Source organism: Juglans microcarpa x Juglans regia, chromosome 1S, assembly GCF_004785595.1.
Source record: "Juglans microcarpa x Juglans regia isolate MS1-56 chromosome 1S, Jm3101_v1.0, whole genome shotgun sequence".
Classification (NCBI taxonomy): Eukaryota; Viridiplantae; Streptophyta; class Magnoliopsida; order Fagales; family Juglandaceae; genus Juglans; species Juglans microcarpa x Juglans regia.
The window spans coordinates 10,409,535-10,424,901 of record NC_054595.1 but is presented as its reverse complement, the minus strand read 5'-3'; the positions used below and the strand labels follow the sequence as shown (position 1 = coordinate 10,424,901).

The 15,367-nt window shown below is 36.7% G+C and overlaps 1 non-coding gene across 1 annotated transcript; it reads left to right on the top strand.

Moving 5' to 3' along the window:
* Nucleotides 1-13,852: 13,852 nt before the first annotated feature.
* LOC121247959 lies at nt 13,853-13,959 on the top strand. Its single transcript, XR_005937359.1, has one exon. It is a non-coding gene; the product is annotated as a small nucleolar RNA R71 (small nucleolar RNA).
* The last annotated feature ends 1,408 nt before the right edge of the window (nt 13,960-15,367 follow it).

Below are 15,367 nucleotides of genomic sequence, written 5' to 3'. Positions count from 1 at the left end.
AGGTTATGTGAGAAAAAAGACTTTCTAGACTTTTGTGTAAATTATCGTTTTTAGAGCGCAAGAGAGTTTCAGCCCTTGTAGGAAATTAGGGTTTTTGAAGCCCAATGAAATTAGGACTCACACCCAACTTAAGGTTTATGCAAGGTGTTTGACATCCAATGAGGTTATGTATAGGGCTTGATGAATCTAGATGGAAATAAGGGAAAATAGGTGAGAAAGAGCTAGGTTTTGGCTTACACACCTATCATAGGAAAAAACTAGCACCTTTTTGCCATGTGTCACACATGCATGAAGATTTTTGCTTGTGGAAGGAACCTAGAAGGAAATGATTAGGAATATGGGAAAGTGGAACTAAGAAAGGCCAAAGGTCATGGATGGCAACAATGGGGGAACAAAAAGGTTGCTTTTTGCCAAGTGTCTTCCATGCATGAAGGTAGGTAAAAAGGTTTTCTTGGGAAGGAGCAAGATCAAGCTTGGGGGAGGCTACATGCCCAAGGCTTCTAGAATGATGTTTTGTCTAGGAAATCCCTTTAAGTGGACAGCTAGGGCAAGGGCCTTTGTGCCAAAAAGGACAAATCATTTGTTTGTCCAAAAGTGTGGTGAAAAGCAAATCTTCTAGGGAAGAGTAGGGTTCCGACAACCCATGCAATGCACACACACTCCACATGCCACTTGGCACACATGCACACTTGTAAGAGATGGAGGGAAATTTGAGTTTAGTAAAAGTCCCTTTAGCCATAAGATACATTGAATCAAGACAAGAAAAAAGAGGGCAAAAGAGGAAGCGAGGTTCGGTTGGGGAAGGAGGACGCCACAATCTAGAAGATATTTTAGGGTTTCCAACTTGAGCTAATGATGAGCTAGAGGAAGAAGGTAGTAGGGCTACACGCCACTTGGCAATCATGCATGAGCTTGCTTCATGCAACAAAGCCCTTGAGTGTCTATAAAAAGGGAAGAGCCGAAAACTCTAGTACCCTTTTGGCCATCTTTGTGTTTTGCTCTTGTAAGTTTCGGTCACCCCCTTTTCTTCTAAGTATCCATCACTTTCTCACCATCCAAACAACCCATTGAGAGTAAGTAAAGTGAAGGGACACTTGCAAGAAGAAGATCTAGAAGGTATGAAACCAATTTCTCTTTTGTTACCCACACACATGCACGACTTCAAGGAAGAGAGGTCTTGGTTTTGAGTCAAGTTCATCTAGAACTTATGCTCTCACACACGCACACTTGAGCTAGAAGAAGAAAGTTCATGTTTGAGGAAAGTGGGTCAGGACACTAGTAAGTAGTAGCTAGGGTTTACATTGCAGGCAAGTTTTGAATTTTAAAAAGGGAAGGCTTTGAAAACTTGGTTTTTCTTGGAAATAAAAAGGTGTAAGAAATATTACACATGAACACTTGGTTAGGGATTTTTCTTGAGCAAGGATTCTAACTAGTATTGTATATAATTTTTCAGCTTGCTATTATTAAAAATACATTTTGAATTTTTGTAAGTATACCTCTAACTTGTACTTGGATATTTTATGCATATGGTTTGTGAACTTGTTGGTTGATTCCATTTTTGTATGATTTCTTGGAACTTGATGTTCTTTCATGTGTTATGAACTTCTTTGTTATGTTATTTTAAAGCATGATGGAAATGGTTTAAGGGAGATGCGTATGATAGGAAAAAGGGAGTAAGAATGCCATGTTAGGGTTCGGTTTCTACTATGTTTGTTGATCAGCTTTTAATTTTGACTTCAAGCGTAGAAGCTGTCAAAGTAATACAAGGGTAAATCCCAAGATCGAATTCACAGGGACAATGAGAATTTAGCAAACATTTCATTTTCGCAAGACAACATATTACCATTTGGAGTGACACGAAAGTTTAAAATGATAAGAAAAAATTAAACTAAATGAGCTAGCAATGAACAAAAAAAAATAATAATAAGAAAAGAAAAATAAATTTTAGAAATTAACCGCTAACAATATTAACATCTAAATGGAGCTATTTACTAAGAGAGTGTGGAATGGATTATGAGTGAAATTGTCGGGATGATCAAACATAAGTAAAGCTGAAAATAAAAGTGAATCTATTTTTCTTTTTCTAAAATTGCTAAGAAGCGAGATTTAAAGTAAATGTGCGGAAGTTGACTTAAACTTGTAAGAAGCAATTAAACAAACACTTGGGATGCAATTTTCACTCACTAATTTGGTGATGGATTTACTTCTCTTTTCATTTTCTCTCAACCATTCTCTCATTCCTAGAGATCATGGTCGGATAATATAGCAATAAACCACAATTTTTATTTTAATAAAACTACTTGACAAGTTATATGACAATCATAAAAAAATGAAAGAAAACCATCAAAGTCATGTTACTTGTTTAAGTATCAATTGTGCCTTTACGTCTACAACTGATCTAAACCAAGAACAAAGAACTCTAATCTTTTCTAGATGCACATTGAAATATAATCCATCAAGTTAATCATCAAAAGCACTAAATATCAAAGAAAATCCAATCCCAAATAGTTATGGGTTACTCATTGAATCCCAAGCTAAAAATCTAGCCTATCATGTCAAGATTAACAAAATGTCCAAAAAGATTAAATTCAAACATCTTTAACTACTGCACTGAATGAAAATTGTAAAATAAAAATACTGTAATCTCAAAATCTGCTGAAGCCCCGAAAACTATGAAGAAAACCAAACGAAAATAAAGAAAATGAGTCCGAAAACTATGAAGAAGACCAAACGAAGAAGATGCACCAGCCGCCCGAAAATGAGTCCGAAAGAAAAAAAATACGAGAGAGAGGCGCTCGGCCAAAAATATTTCCTTTTATACTCTCTGCGTTTTGAGCACAGGTTTGCATTTGCGTTTTGAGCTCCTCTTCGTGCGTTTTGTCTCTGCGTGAGTGCATCCCTGCTGCTGTCCGTTTCGTCCCTGCAGTGTGCACGTCTCAGCCCAACACAGATCCGCCTTTCATCCTCAGCCCAGCTTCGCGTCTTCTCTGCGTTTCACGTTTGCCGTTCGTGCGTTTTGAGCCAGCCTACTGTGAGTTGCTCGTTTTGATCTCAGCACTCGCGTTCCACTTCGTGCATGCGTGCTGCTGTCCATTTCTGCCCAGCACAGATCCGCGTTTCATCTACAGCTCCGTGCGTTTTGAGCCAGCCTGCTGTGAGTTTCAGCTCCTGTGTTTCGTCTTTGCAGTGCGCACGTCTCAGCCCAGCACCTCGTGTGAGTGGATTTGCTGTGAAGCCATGATCGTGCCTCCCCTGCTCTCTTTCATTTCTTTTCTTTATTTTGTTTCCAATCCCTAGCTGCTGTGCATTTCTTTTGTTGCTGCCATGCTAGTTGGGTACTTCCAATATTACCCATATAATTTTAATATCTTTCCCACAATGCCCTGCAACATTAACAAAAATATCAGAATTTAACATTGAGTCAAGCATTAAACTTTACTATATAATTAAATGTTTAATTCATTTTTTGGTTAAACAAATCACTCGTTTTAGCAACTTAATCATGTAATTTTTAACACTTTATTACACCCCCCAACTAGCTTTTTGCTAGTCTCTAGCAAATAATGCGATAAAAATATTGTAGGATCCAAGAATGAGATACTAAACTCAAAAATCTCTACAAAAGATAATCATATTGAAATCATGGGCATTAGAATATAGTCAAGTCTAGTTTTAGCTCAACACAAAAGCTATAAAATTCTCAAGAGCTCAAACAAGGGAAATGTACTTAAGCTAAAGATCTTTGAGTGCACCAAGTGTGTGACAGATTTCCATTTGTTAGTTTTAAGATTTCTCACAATAGTTTCACCCTAACAACTTTTTCAAGAAAAACCAAAAGGTCTTCACTCCAATTCAAAACCATTACATTAGCGGCTTTCACGCTATCACACTTTGAAAGACCCTTTTTTTTTTTTGTGCATGATCTATAGCCTGCCCCTTTTCTCATGTACTTTTATAACCTTTCTCATTTTTTTTTTTTTTTTTTTTTTTTGCATTACACTTTTCCTAAGCCATTAAGATATGGTTCATTGTAGTTCTTGCTAGTTGCTTAGAAGAAACCACTGATTGTCATCAAACAAACTTCAAAAAGTATCTGCTTGTGTCAATTAAGGTCATCAATCAATAGCTTTGAAGTAACTTTCCCAAGTTTGAGTTGCTAAGACTTATCATAAGGTCAAGTGTCAAACTTAAAACTAACCAATGGGAATTAGTGTAGCACAAAACTGCAACTATCTGATCTTAAGTAGAGAAGTGTGAAAATAGTAGCTTGGTAGCAACAAAAATTCAGACCCCACAATTATTAATCCTGAGAGACTAATGGTAGAAGGCTCTCTTACCCCCAACTAAAAATGGGCAGTGTCCTCAATGCAAATCATGAATAAAACAAGGGATGAAAGAAAATAGGGTCGAAGGAAAATACCTGAGATGGCTGAAAGGATTGTGAACGTAAAAATGAAACCATAAAAGAATAAACAGTGCTGAACCTGAAAAGATATACTAAAGAAAAAGACAAAGAAAAAGAAAGAAAGAAAAAAAACATAGAACTGAAACAAATAAAAGCAGAAAAATAAAAGGAAAAGAAGAGAAAAAATCAAAACAAAACAAAAATGAACTAAGGACCATGAGAATAAGTGGGATCTTCCAAAGGAATGGAAGTATCCTCATGTGAAAGTTTTGCCAAAAAATGTTTAAGTCGTTGGCCATTAACTTTGAAAGTGTTTCCATTTTGAGGATTAGTAATCTCAACAGCTGCATATGGAAACACAGCCTTAACTACGTAAGGCCCACTCCACCTCGATCTTAATTTGCCGGGAAATAGATGGAGGCGGGAATTGTAAAGTAAGACTTGCTCATTGGGCTCAAAATTCTTTCTTTGGATGTGCTTGTCATGTAATACCTTCATGCGTTCCTTTGACAATTTAGAATTGTCATATGCATCTCGCCTAAGCTCATCTAATTCTGAAATCTGAAATTTTCTCACAGAACCAGCATGGTCAATAGAAAAATTAAATTGTTTAACAGCCCAATATGCCTTATGTTCAAGCTCAACGGGAGGATGACATGCCTTTCCATATACCAAGCGATAAGGAGACATGTTAAGAGAGGTTTTAAAGGCTGTCCTATAAGCCCAAAGTGCATCAGTAAGCCTTAAAGACCAATCTTTTCTGTTGGGGTTGACTGTTTTTTCTAAGATGTGCTTAAGTTCTCTATTAGCTAATTCAACTTGCCCATTCGTTTGCGGGTGATATGGAGTGGAAAGTTTATGGTGTATACCATATTTTTTCATGAGGGCAGTAAATGGTTTGTTGCAAAAATGAGTTCCATTATCACTAATGATAGCTCTAGGCATGCCAAATCAAGCAAAAATGCTTTCTTTCAAAAACTTAAGCACAATCTTATGGTCATTTGTTTTACATGGAATGGCTTCAACCCATTTAGAAACATAATCAACAGCCACAAGGATATACAAATAACCAAAAGAAGATGGAAATGGCCCCATAAAATCAATCCCCCAACAATCAAAAATCTCAATGACCAAAATGGGTTGTAAAGGCATCATGTTTCTCTTAGTGATCGTGCCTAGTTTTTGACATGGCTCACAAGTTTTGCAAAAATCATACACATCCTTAAACATACGCGGCCAATAAAACCCACTTTGTAAAATTTTTGCAACGGTTTTATTTGCAGAAAAGTGCCCCCCACAAGCCTCATTATGACAAAAAGAAAGAACAGCTTGTATCTCATGATCAGGCACACATTTCCTTATGATTTGGTCAGACAATATTTAAACAAGTAAGGATCATCATAGAAGAATGACGTTACCTCATGCTTGAATTTTCGTATGTCTTGAGCACTCCAATGGGGTGGAGTTTGTCCTGTCACTAAAAAATTAACAATGTCAGCAAACCAAGGTAAATTTTCAACTGACATTAATTGTTCATCAGGAAAAGAGTCAAGGATAGGGATAGTGTGATCCTTTTCAGCAAATGTAAGCCGAGACAAGTGGTCGGCAACTACGTTTTCTGCACCCTTCTTGTCTTTGATGATAAGGTCAAATTCTTGTAGAAGAAGAATCCATCGGATTAAACGTGGTTTAGCATCCTTCTTCGACAATAAGTACTTTAACGCTGCATGGTCAGTGAAAACAACCACAGGAGAACCAAGAATATAAGTTCGAAACTTGCCTAATGCAAAAACTACAGCAAGCAATTCCTTTTCAGTGGTAGAATAATTTCTTTGGGCTCCATTTAAAGTTCTACTTGCATAAGAAATGACATGTGGGAACTTATTTCTACGCTGTCCAAGGACAGCTCCTATGGCTACATCACTAGCATCACACATTATCTCAAAAGGAATAGATCAAACAGGGGGCTGCATGATAGGGGCTGTGGTGAGCAAACTTTTCAGCTTATCAAAAGCATCTTGACAAGAAGAGGTCCATTCAAAAGCAACATTATGCATAAGTAACTCACACAAGGGCTTAGAGATAGAACTAAAATTTTGAATGAATCGCCTATAAAACCTAGCATGCCCAAGAAATGATCTGATTTCTTTCACTGTTTTGGGTATAGGAAGCTTGGAAATAAGTTCAATCTTAGCTTTATCAACCTCAATACCTCTTGATGGGACTATGTGACCAAGAACTATGCCTTGTTGAACCATGAAATGACACTTTTCCCAATTGAGAAGCAAATGCTTCTCTTCACACCTGGCTAAAACAGCTTGTAAGTTAGTCAAACATTTATCAAAAGAACTGCCAAACACTGAAAAATCATCCATGAATATTTCCAAACAGTTTTCAATCATGTCGCTGAAAATACTAAGCATACATCTTTGGAAAGTAGCTGGTGCATTACATAGTCCAAAAGGCATTCTTCTAAATGCAAAAGTGCCAAACGGGCAAGTAAAAGTTGTTTTCTCTTGATCTTCGGGTGCTATTTCTATTTGGTAAAAACCAGAATATCCATCAAGAAAGCAATAGAAATCATGACCCGCAACTTTTTCTAGCACTTGATCGAGAAATGGCAAAGGGAAATGATCTTTCCTAGTGGCGGCATTCAACTTCCTATAATCTATACACATTCACCAGCCAGTAGAAATCCTAGTAGGAATCAGTTCATCTTTCTCATTTTTCACAATGGTAAGCCTAGATTTTTTGGTATTACATGAATGGGACTTACCCACTTGCTGTCCGCAATAGGGTATATGATTCCCACGTCAAGTAATTTCAAAATCTCTGTTTTTACCACCTCTTTCATGGTAGGATTTAATCTTCTTTGCATCTCCCTAGAGACTTTAGCATTTTCTTCTAAATAAATCCTATGAGTGCACACAAGAGGATTTATACCTTTTATATCTGCGATTTTCCACCCAATGGCACCTTTGTGTTGCTTTAAGACTTCCATCAATTTCCCTTCTTGATCATGAGAGAGTTGGGCTGAAATCACCACTGGGAAGGTGCTGTCCGGTCCCAGAAATGCATATTTCAAGTCACTTGGCAATGGCTTCAGCTCTGGTGTTGGGATTTCATTTGCTGAAGGCTTCAAACTTATTGTCAACGGTGGGAGTTGCTCAATCTTTGGCCTCTATTTAGTCTCCAATTTATTTTCTGCATTAAAAACATGAGAAACATCAATGCGGGTGTCATCAGTGAGGAGTTCATTAAAATTTTCTAACTCAAACAGCAGGTTAGTGGGCTGGTATGCCAAATAAGTCTCCTCCTCAAGGATGCTTTCCAACAAATTCACTTTTTGTATATCTTCCAAGTCTTGAGGTTGCCTACAAATATTGAAAATGTTTAGTTCAAGGGTCATGTTCCCAAAACTCAGCTTTAAAACACCACTCCTACAATTTATTAATGCATTTGAAGTAGCAAGAAAAGGTCTCCCAAGAATCACAGGTGCTTGAAAAGAAGATTTTGGTGTTAAGTGAACATCCAACACAACAAAATCAACGGGATAAAAGAATTTATCCACTTGAACCAAGACATCCTCAACAACTCCTCTTGTCATTTTAATAGACCTGTCCGCTAGTTATAAAATGATAGGAGTTGGTTTTAATTCCCCCAAACCAAGTTGCTCATAAACATTATAAGGCAGTAAATTCACACTTGAACCTAGATCTAACAATGCTTGACCAATTTTTGAACTTCCTATAACACAAGCAATTGTTGGTGAACCGGGATCTTTATATTTTGGTGGGGTATTGCTCTGAATTATGGCACTGACCTGCTCAGTAAGAAAAGCTTTCTTTTGCACATTTAATTTTCTTTTAACCGTACACAAATCTTTTAGAAACTTAGCATATGCAGGAATTTGTTGAATAGCATCCAACAAAGGGATATTAATCCTGTAACAACCCACAAGAAATTCACTGGTGGAACCTCGTGAAAACCCATACGTTTTTACGAATCGACCAATCACTCAGGTTTTAGTCTGTCATCATAATCAGTGTTATCACTCACTATGGTGCTAAATTTACGAGTTTAATTATTTGAGGTAGTTAGAAGTGTTAGAATGCATTATGGTTTACACCATTAGACTCAGTGGATTATTTAGGATTTTATGGCGCAATAGCCTATTTTCATAATTCCGGACGAAACGTCTGTTGAAAATTGTGAAATTATTTTTAGGGGCACTTCGGGGTTGAATTTCGGTAAACGATTTTCACTATAGGTTAATATGAATATTTAGAATTTTTCAGTACTAATTTTATTATGCAATTTTTTTGAGTGAATAGTAACTTCGATAAGCGCACCTAGTGCAGTGTTTTTAAAATCACAGTGTGGAATGCCCAAATTAGGTTAGGGAAGTTTTATTTGGACACTCGGCAAGATCTTAGCCTCACATAGGGAATAGTATTAGACACTTGGCACAAAGAAAAACCATTAGATAGATTTGTGAAGGAATCAAGGTGTGAGATCATGCCACCTAAGCAAAATTGTGTTTCATCTGTTCAACCAAATTGTGCCAGACCAAAGAGGGTTTCAACCCTAGAAAAACCCTAAATGGTTGGAATCCAATTGAAACCCCAAAAGCTTGGTTGAAACCAAAACCCTAAATGGTTTTCCCAAACCCTAAAGTTGGTCTCCAAACCCTTTTTAACCCGATTTCTAGCATTGTGCTTAATCACTTGATTAAATCACTTCCACATGCTATTAATTAATCAAATCCTTGTTATGACATCATTATTCAACCTTTTAAACCTTGGGAATTTGATTGGGCCAAGAAAAATTGATTTTGGGCTTGATAGCATCTCAAACCCTAACCAAACCCCCTTTAAACCCCAAATTGAAGCCCACTTGGTGGGGCCCACCAAGGCCCACGAAATTGGCCACCTTGGCAAAGCTACTTGGAGAAGTTTCCTCCCCCACATGGCAGACCATCCACTGCCATTGGCTGCACCCAATAGTGCCTTGATGTGAAGGAGAAATCCACTCCATCAACCTCCATCTCTCACAGCTGCTGCAGGCAGTCCATGCCTCTTACTATTCTCTACTTTATGTCACATACCCAACTTCAATCAAGGGTATTTCAAGTCCATAACTTCCCCTTCCAGGAGTCTAAAGTCGTGCAAGACACACTTCTCTCCATTTCATCACTTTTTTCCCTCGTTCTTAGAGAGAAATCCAAAAGCGCTCTCTCAGGCAGATTTCTGTGTATTTTGGCGTGGCCATTTTTTATCCTTTGTAAGTATTTTTGCACGATGTTTCCTTCATCTAAGTTGTTCTTTTTTGAGTCTAGTTTCCGTAGATATCTTATTTGTCTCAATCCATGCTCATTTGATTAGTAAAAAGTATTTTTAACCATGGAAATGTCATTCTGGGCGTGAAACTGGAGAGTATGATATGTTTTGGAATTTTTGACCAAGCTAATGGACATATCTTGGTCCGAAAATTTTATGGAGTATTGTTAACATGTTTTTATGAATGTTCATTGAGGTTTTATTGCATGAATAAAGCTTTTGATGATAGATTTCCTTAGATTTAGAAACTTGAAAACTGGAGGTGGGAAAACAGTTTTTGTTTTGTGAAAGTTTAAATATTTTGTGGTATAATCTTATTCCAAAGGCTTTGCTATTTTTATATGATGATCCTAAGCCTCTTATATACATTTTAGGATGTTATTTCGAAGATATTTAGTATCATTTTTAAAGATATGATTTTTCTATGTAAGAGGATTTCGGTTTGGCCTAAGATTTGATGTTTTTGGGTTAGATCCATGTTTTGTTGAATTTTAGCCATGTGATTTTAAGTTTGATGGTTAGATCTTCTTTAGGACACATTGTTAGACCATGTGATGTTTTAGTTTGAAGATCACATGTCTTTAAGCCATGGATCAGAGATTGATCAAATGTAGTTGAGAGAAAAGTTTCTGTTTAGGACTATGTTTAAAACCAAAAATTCCAAGTGTTGTTTTGTGATTTTTGGTGACTTTTGTTTGATGATTTAAAGCATGGTTGATCTTAGAATGATGCTATGAATATGTTAGAGGTAAGATTTGATTTTTTGGAATTCTTGGAGATGTTTTTATTAAGGTCAAAACTTGTGATTTAAAGGGCTTACTTTTTGTTAAAAAGTTTGGGTCTTTTTACAAAAAGTTTGGTGTTGATGAATAGATTTTTCCTAATGGATATTTTAAGTGTGTTTTTAAACTTAGGATAGGAAGATCTTTGTTACAAAATTTTGGTTTAATCATGAGTTTTGAATTTTGAAAGAATTGAACCAAAATAAGAGAAATGGCCTAAGTAGGTTTCGGCAATAGTGAGTTTTCCATAGTTGTGAATGGTTTTAAATTTTTCTGAGTTGATATTTGAGTTTAGGACAAAATTTACATGAGGAATGTAAATTTTGGTAATTTTTGGAGATAGGATATGAAATCCTTAAGTTAGGGGTAAAATAGTCATTTTTCCACTTGTAAAGGGTAAAATGGTAATTTTACTCTAAGTTGCCTCTTTTCACATTTCTAATTGTTAGTAATTAATTTCTAACTTTTAGAATACCCTCTTACAGTTCCTCGTGTTTCACACTTATTCTCGTAGAACGCGACTATCGAGGTAAGTTAGCTTTTAACTTACTATCAGTTTAATGTGTATGAGTGATAAGTAAGGGAACTAAAGTGTATGTATGCATGTTATCATATGTTTCATGCCAATTCATTACATATTTATCTGTTACACAGAATTTACTCTATCACGAATTATTCTTCTGTTACATAAGATATTCTGTCACGTATTTCTATACATTGCTATGCATTGCAAGTATGTCATGTTAAGTTAAGTATGCCATCTGTTACATGTATTTCATTTCACGTAATATTCACTGTCATATGTTATGCCATGTTACGGAATATTGTCTGTTATATGTTATGCCATGTTAAGAAATAATATCTGTTACATGTACGCCATGTTATAAAATATTTTCTGTTACAAGTAAGTCTCAAAGTAAGTCATGTATGTCATCTTCTGTTCACGTCACGTTACGCTACGTCAGGACTTCTGTCTTTTCATATTCATGTCATTCCATCTTGAATACAGTTTGTGTATCTCGAGAACAGTCTTGTTAAGTTATTCATGTCAATCACGACCCTAAGTGCTAGGATGGGGTAATATCCTAGTGAAACTTCTTGTTCACGCTGGAGTGTCTAAATAGGTGTGAAATTCCCTGGGTTGACGAAGTACAGTCAACAGGTTGCGAATGGGGCCTAATTAGCTGGTCACCGGAGCGCGCCAGGCACTAACGCCGATGGAGCCAAACTTTATTTTACGTGTGTCCACAGCAAGTGTGGCACAAACAATTAATGGGGCTACAACAACTGTGGAGCATGAAGTATGGGGGCACAACAACTGTGGAGCATACACTACGTGAGACACAGCAATTGTGACACGTAGGATACGTGGGGCCACAACAACTGTGGAGTACGTATTAATGCACTCACAGCTGGTATAGACACCTGTGTTGTGATGCGGTAATCGGCAGGGATACACGGCTCAAGGGGACCTGTGTAGCACCCGTATGGTCACTTTAATGATTAAGTCTACTGAATAAGATTCCAAGTTCATGTATTTCACGTTCAAGTCATGTTTCACGTTATGTTATGTTCAAGTTTACGTTCATGTCAAGTTTCAAGTTTATGTCACGTCAAGCCAAGTTTCAGTTTCAGTTCAAGTTATGTCAGCTCATGCCATGTTATGTCAAGTCATGCTATGCTTATAATTTCATACCATGCTATGTCAAGATATGTTATATTTACTATTGACTTTGATTGTGCATTTATGCCTTTATTGCCATGCATGCATCATTAACCTGTGTGAAGGTTTTTTGTTAACTTGCTGAGATTTGTAATCAAATCTCACTGTGGTAGTCCCAACTACCATCCCCCCGAATGGTAGATCTTATTACAGGATCTGAAGGAGAACTAGGGATCGACTAGCTGGAAACGGTCGACTAAGCGACGGTGTGACTTAGATGTAGTTACCCTAGATTACTAGTATTTTGTGGAGTTAAATCTCCAGCACTCTTTTGTTCACAATCATTTTGGACTAGTATTGTGATCTCGGTTGTTAGTATGCCTTTATGTATGAAGTATGTTTTAAGTATTTGGAATATTATAAGTTTGGTGCATGGTATTGTCAAAAGAAAAAAAAATTTATCCGCTGCGAATATTGCATAATGCTAGACGCATGTTAGGAACATTGCATCTTATATGTCATGAACGAGGGCAGGTAACCTTGTGTTGCATGTCCCGACGCTTCAGATGTCCGTCCGATCCCAAGCAGAATCTATGGGCGTCACAAATCCTAACATGCTTGAATATTTCTAAACTTTCAGATTGGTGTTTGTCTTTGTGCAGAGGAACCAATCTTTGAGGAAAAGGAGCAGGTACAGGACATGAAATCTTTTCAGTTTCAGTTTCATTTTGTTCAAACTCACCATTTTCAGCCTCATTTCGGTTTAGAGACCTTACCAGCCTTGTCTGAACCTTGAGCCGGAATGTTCACCACCCTACCATTTCTCAAAGTGGTGACCGCCTTCACTTGCCTCACATTTGACCTCTCAACTGCTCCTTGTGGTGGCTGACTTTGTGGATTGGGTTGAGGTTGTGTAGGAAGTTTTCCTTTCCCTTGAGAGCTACATGCCGTAGTCATCTTTGTAAGTGTGCTCCGAATGTCATTTATCGCTTGAGAGTTTTGATTGTTGATTGTTGCTTGACCTTGCATAAACTGCTGCAAGGTGTTTGACAATTGATGTACTGTCTCTTCAAATCCCTTCTTTTACATTGGAGGTGCTTGAATTGCGAGTTGAGAGGGTCCCGGAGCCAAGGCTGCTGGAGCTACTTGCTGGTCATTCCTCCACCAAAAATTTGGGTGGTTTCTCCATCCTGGATTATAAGAATTAGAATAAGGACCAGAATATGATTTTTGTATCATATTTACAGCATTAGATTGGTCTAACAATACCTCTTTGAATGCGGGGATCGTGGGACACTCATTAGTTGAATGCCCATGATCCTCACATATGCTACACTTCTCTGAATTTTTATGGACAACATGCACTTCATTTACCTTTTTTAATTCCATAGTTTTCATTTTTCTAGACAACAAAGTTAATTTAGCACGCAAATCATCATCTTCTTTCAAAGTATATTTTCCATGACCAGACTCAACTTGCCTAGACCTATCATGCACATCAGTTGTGTCCCAAGATTGAGCATTTTCAACAAGGTAATCAAAATATTCAAATGCTTCCTCAGGCTCTTTGTCAAAAAATTCTCCATTACACATGGTTTGTACAAATTGGCGCATCTTAGGTGTCAAACTTTCATAAAAAAAACTTATCAAACGCCAATTTTCATAACCATGATGAGGACAAGCATTTAAAAGATCTTTGAATCTTTCCCAACTTTGATAAAAAGTTTCAGAATCTTTTTGGGTAAAGTTCATGATTTGTCTTTTAAGTGCATTCGTCCTGTGTATTGGAAAGAATTTCTTCAAAAATTCAGTTTGCATTTCTTGCCATGTGCCTATGGTTCTAGGTCTCAATGAATTTAGCCATGTTTTAGCCTTATCTTTCAAAGAAAATGGAAACAACTTTAGTCTAATAACCTCCTTAGTGCAAGTCCGGTCCATGAATGTAGAACAAACCTCTTCAAACTCTTTGATATGAAGGTAAGGATTCTCGGAATCCATGCCATGAAAATGTGGAATTAATGAAATCATTCCAGGTTTGAAATTAAAGGCATTTGCATTCAAAGGTTGGATTATACATGAAGGTGTGCTAGTTCTGACAGGTTGTAAATAATCTCTAAGTGTCCTATTCTGATTTACTACTTCCCGATCATGATTCTCATTTTCAGCCATGGTACTATTAATGTCAGAAGATGACTCAAGAGAAAGTGATGCTGAGGTAAAAGATGCTTGTGATTCTGTCCTAACCAACCAAGAAGTTTGGTCCCTAGTCCAACCAGTCATACAAACAAGAACAGAAAATAAAAGAGTATGCAAAATAAACACAAAAAAATAAAGTAAAATAAAATAAAGAAAAATGTCACCCAAGCTGTGAAGAGGTTCACAGCACTACAAACGTCTTCTCAACAATATGAGAATGCTCTGATAAACACCAGTTGTCCCTAGCAACGGCGCCAAAAACTTGATCAGCTTTTAATTTTGACTTCCAAGCGTAGAAGCTGTCAAAGTAATACAAGGGTAAATCCCAAGATCGAATTCACAGGGACAATGAGAATTTAGCAAACATTTCATTTTCGTAAGACAACATATTACTGTTTGGAGTGACACGAAAGTTTAAAATGATAAGAAAAGATTAAACTAAATGAGCTAGCAATGAAAAAAAAAAATTAATAATAAGAAAAGAAAAATAAATTTTAGAAATTAACCGCTAACAATATTAACATCTAAATGGGGCTATTTACTAAGAGAGTGTGGAATGGATTATGAGTGAAATTGTCGGGATGATCAAACATAAGTAAAGCTGAAAATAAAAGTGAATCTATTTTTCTTTTTCTAAATTTGCTAAGAATCGAGATTTAAAGTACATGTGCGGAAGTTGACTTAAACTTGTAAGAAGCAATTAAACAAACACTTGGGATGCAATTTTCACCCACTAATTTGGTGATGGATTTACTTCTCTTTTCATTTTCTCTCAACCATTCTCTCATTCCTAGAGATCATGGTCGGATAATATAGCAATAAACCACAATTTTTATTTTAATAAAACTACTTGACAAGTTATATGACAATCATAAAAAAATGAAAGAAAACCATCAAAGTCATGTTACTTGTTTAAGTATCAATTGTGTCTTTATGTCTACAACTGATCTAAACCAAGAACAAAGAACTCTAATCTTTTCTA